This window comes from Entelurus aequoreus, linkage group LG26 (genome assembly GCF_033978785.1).
Source record: "Entelurus aequoreus isolate RoL-2023_Sb linkage group LG26, RoL_Eaeq_v1.1, whole genome shotgun sequence".
Taxonomy (NCBI): Eukaryota; Metazoa; Chordata; class Actinopteri; order Syngnathiformes; family Syngnathidae; genus Entelurus; species Entelurus aequoreus.
In genome coordinates, this window is record NC_084756.1 from 32538661 (window position 1) to 32543640 (window position 4980).

General features: G+C 34.3%; 1 protein-coding gene across 1 annotated transcript in view; it reads right to left on the reverse strand.

Annotated features, from left to right (window-relative positions):
* LOC133643531 (thymocyte selection-associated high mobility group box protein TOX-like) overlaps positions 1-4424 on the reverse strand; it is a 397001-nt gene extending 392577 nt beyond the window's left edge. The window contains exons 1-2 of the mRNA XM_062038162.1: positions 4351-4424; positions 2385-2436 (exon numbers count right to left, since the gene is read on the reverse strand). The gene's annotated coding sequence lies outside the window, so the exon portion shown is untranslated. The remainder of the gene's footprint in view (positions 1-2384; positions 2437-4350) is intronic.
* Positions 4425-4980: the final 556 nt, after the last annotated feature.

A 4980-nucleotide genomic window follows, 5' to 3' on the forward strand; every position in this document is an offset into this window, starting at 1 on the left:
ATATTTAAGAGACCTTCAGAGGTGTCTTAAGTGGTTAGGAGTTGCCAGCAGGGGGTGGCACTGAGGCGAGAGAGACGTGCGCGAACGTTCAGGGAACGGAACAATGTTTTGTTTTTTTTTGATGACGAGCAGCTGATCAAACGGTATCGTTTAGACAGAGCGGATATTATTTTTGTCACAGATTTAATACTTTTCGATTCCTTGTTGATTTCGGCATGTGTCTGCAGTGGGCTAGTATATATAGAGCCACCCACACCAGTTTCAAATTAGTTGCCTAATTAATGAATTGGAAAGAAAATGTTATGACAGTAGCGTATGTGTGTGGCCGTGAGGTGAGTGACGTCAGTGAGTGTGTGGGCGAGAGAAGAGAAGAGAGGGAGCGGTAGCGTGAGTGCCGGCGGGGACTAGTTTGTTTTGTATTATTTTGTAATTTATTGTCAAAATATACACTCCCATTGTCCACTTAAATATTTCCAAGATATTTCTTTATTCTTAGACAAGGGATTCCCTTCCGTGATTGGTCATTTCTATGGACACAGAAATGACGTCACCTAAAATTCCATTTACGGCACATAGTAATGTCGTAATTCAGCTCTGAGTGTGACACTTAAGATTCAGTCCTACACTTCGCTGAAAGTGTGAGTAAGACGCTTGATAACTAACTTTTAAGTGCAGCTTTCAGCGAAGAATTTATTTACTCTTAAGTCAACTCTTAGCAGACTTCTTAGGAGTAATTCTAAGAAGCTTGATAAGTACGGCCCCAGATTTTTGGGAGTATTAATAGATGATAAAATGAACTGGAAATCTCATATACAAAACATACAACATAAGGTAGCAAAAAACATTTCAATAATGAATAAAACAAAACACGTCCTGGGCCAAAAATCACTTCATATTCTCTACTGCTCGCTAGTGTTACCATATCTGACTTATTGTGCAGAAATATGGGGAAATAACTACAAATGTGCGCTACATTCGTTAACCATGTTACAAAAAAGATCAGTTAGAATAATACATAATGTTGGATATAGAGAACATACAAACCCTTTATTTATTAAGTCAAAAATATTAAAGTTTGGTGATTTGGTAAAATTGCAAACAGCTAAAATGATGTACAAAGCAATCTATAATCTGTTACCAAAGAATGTACAACATTTCTTCTCAACTAAAGAGGAGAAATATAACCTTAGAGGAAAAAATCATTTAAAACATTTATATGCACGTACAACACTTAAAACTTTTAGCATAACAGTATGTGGAATTAAATTATGGAATGAATTAAGTAAAGAAGTTAAAAATTGTACTGACATGATCCAGTTCAAGAGGTTGTTTAAATTAATAGTGCTTACAAAGTACAAAGAAGAAGAATTATGAGAAAAACTTCCAACCTTATTGAAAATATTCTTCATCTCAGTATGTTAATAATGACTGAATTAATTAATTACATATTACAAACTGTTGTATATACTAATTCATAGATGTTTTATTATATAAAAAGGTCAGTAAATGATTTTATATAATTGTAAATGCTTTGAAGTGGGAAAGGGGTAGGATTAAATAAGCTTTGCTTCTTCCTACTCCTTTTCGGGCATGATGTAAATGAAATGATATGAAATTGTGTGATGTATTATGATGTAAATGTGTTCATGTTCGAAATAAACTAAAAGAAAGAAAGAAGAAAGAAAGAAAGAAAAGGGTGTAATTTAGTATTTTGATAATTGTTTATCACAACATAGCTTTTTAAATCGGTTTCCATTTTTGTGTACCATATTTTGTCATTCCGGCAGTGTGTATTCATAACATTTAGGGCCTAAAATCACCCAACATTCCTAAAATCTGAGTAGGAAAAAGGTTTCCCTTCCAATAGCAACACACTTCCTACTTCCGGAAACAAATGTGTTTTTTAAATCATGGCAGACTTGGTAATAGATGACAAAGATGACTATTATTGGACAAAAATGAGGATTAACAACCTTATCTTTTTGCACTTGAATATACAGAGGATAAACTTGGAGCCAAGCTGAGCAGACATAAATGGAGTGCTTACCCAAAATCAACTGGGAAAAAACTTCCCCGGCCAGCTGGACCAAACAGACTACTAATCCATTGAGTGAGTCACTGTAATATCGATCATGATGATACATGCAGCACGTCACACTTGATATCACAACTACGGTACAGCTGTGTACAAACAAAACATGAAACGTGGGCTAATACTTCACAGATACTGTAATATGATTGTTCATGTTTGCCAGTCACTACAGATTGGTGTCCTATTGCATTAATCTAATATGCGTAATGAATTCGATACTTTTATAGGTACCGACTGATCCGTACTACCTGGTTCATATTACCGTATATCAAACAGTACCCATTTCAAATACCTTTGTTGCATGTGACTTTGCAGCTGTTGGAGTCGACACCAGACTGCAGAATCTACAAATAAAATAAAGAAAGTTCATTAAAAAAAATAAATACGTACATGAAAATGAATTTATAATGAAACTCTCTATACCAGGGGTGTCCAAACTTTTTCCACTGAGGGCCGCACACGGAAAAATTAAAGCCTGCGGGGGCCATTTTGATAGTTTTCATTTTCAAATCATAACAAAATATATGGATTTGTTTTGTTTTTTTACCTTTAGGGCTCCTGGGGACCATAAAGGGTCTAAGTCAATAAAATGTTAAAAACAAGTCAAATTATTTATTTTTTTTATTTTTATTTAATGCTTACAGTAAATCTCTACAGTATATCAACTTCAGGTTGATATAAAATTAAAAAACCAAAAAGATTTTATGCCTTTTCTGTCAAGACAACTTTGTTTTTTATAATACAACTGAAATATGCAGTATTTCCCCCAATGCCCAAAACCTTCAGAAAGCAATGTTTGATGTGAAGTAATTAGAGCCTTAAAAACATCAATAATGCAGGACACCATTGATATTAATTCATTGTTATTTTTGAGTAATCACAGTGAAAAGATAAATAAAATCCCATTAAATATATTTAGGATCCAAAAGGTGCCCCACTCATAAAGTGATACATTTGTATTAGGTTTTTTTTTTACTTTCAACACTTAAGTTACGAGATCAACTTCAGATATATCTGTCGATTTTACGTTTGAACTATTATTTTGTTTGTTTTATGCTCTTTTGTCAAAGAAAACGTTGATGTTTTTGTATGGCAACCACACAATATATGCAATATTTTCCACATAAAACATTTTAAAGTGAAATTTTTGAAATAATTAGAGCCTTGAATAGGTCAATAATTCATTATAACATTGACTTTTTTTTTTTTTTGAGCAATGGCAAAAAAAGAAAAAGAAAGAAAGACAAAAGAAAACAAAACAAAACAGCCTGCATGGCAGCTTTGTGTCAACATTGCAACTTTTTCTCGTTGGATTTCACCTCATTCCACTTTTTTTTAATGTTTTCTTTTATTTTTGCAATAGCATTTCCAGTATGTGTGGCGGGCCGGTAAACAATTAGCTACGGGCCGCACTTTGGACACCCCTGCTCTATACCTATTAGGGAAGTTTATGTTTAAATAAATAACAATACAACTTCAATATTGTATTTAAAATATTTAGATCTAGTACTTAATTTGTAAAAGACTTACCATTAGGCAAACACAGGGAGTTACCTTGGACGCCCAAAGGTTTTATAAAAACGATTAATCGGGATGCATTATATTTAAAACATGTATTTATTAATTACTCCTCCCTTCTCATGCTATGAACTCATCTCATGTTACTGCACATGTGCAGACGGACACTTCCAGCCTCCACAATATTAACACTGTATGTTTACATCCAGTCCAACTGTGATAACTAAAAAAAAAAAAATCTGAAAAAAAAACTGAACATTTGTGAGATATTATGATAAAAGTTGGAATTTTACTCAATAACAGTCGCAATTTTACAAGAAAAGCTTAACATTTTGGCAATTTTATGAAGAGTGGACAAAAGTCACAATTTTATAAGAAAACTTGAAAAATGTTGGCAATATTATAATAATAATAATAATAATAATAATTGGAATTTCACTTGGCAAAGCTACGACAAAAGTCATAATTGTATTCACAAAATGTCACTATTTTACAAGAACACCAAAAAAATTGGCAATATTGTGATAAAAGTCAGAATTTTATGACAAATGTCACCATTTTACATGAAAAAGTAACAATTGTACATGAAAAAGTAATTATTTTAGGAGAAAATATAGCAGTGGTTCAAACAAACACATTAAGATAGTTGAGTAAGCAAATTAAGAAGCTTGCAGGTACAAGTTAAGCATATCTAAGTAAGCACTTCGATCGTCATCAAATGAACAAGCATATTCACCGACCATTGGTGTGTTTGGAGAAACTGGTAGAGTGGCTGCTTGCTGTTCTTCCTTGCATGCAGCTTGTTTGGTGAATGAGTCTGACTGAACCTACGTTCTGTTTCAGGTGCTTTCAATCAGTAATTTGGCGGCCATTTTCCCTTGGCATTCTGGGAATTGTAGTTCTCACTGGTTTTTACCATGTAGATTCCCACCATGTAGGGCATGGATTGACACTTAACTGACGCTTTTGAGTTTTTAACTCCACACCGCCCACTTGGCCTCATGGTTACTAAACCCGATGAGGTCACACAGGTCCTTCACTCCTACCTACTCAGTGGCCTAGTGGTTAGAGTGTCCGCCCTGAGATCGGTAGGTTGTGAGTTCAAACCCCGGCCGAGTCATACCAAGGACTATAAAGTCGGCAACCCGCGGCTCATGCGGCTCTTTAGCGCCGCCCTAATGGCTCCCTGGAGCTTTATCAAAAATGTATGAAAAATGAAAAAAAAATGGGTGGAAAAAAATATGTTTTTTGTGTTAATATGGTTTCTGTAGGAGGACAAACATGACACAAACATCCCTAATTGTTATAAAGCACACTGTTTACATTAAACATGCTTCATTGATTCGAGTATTTGACGAGCGCCGTTTTAT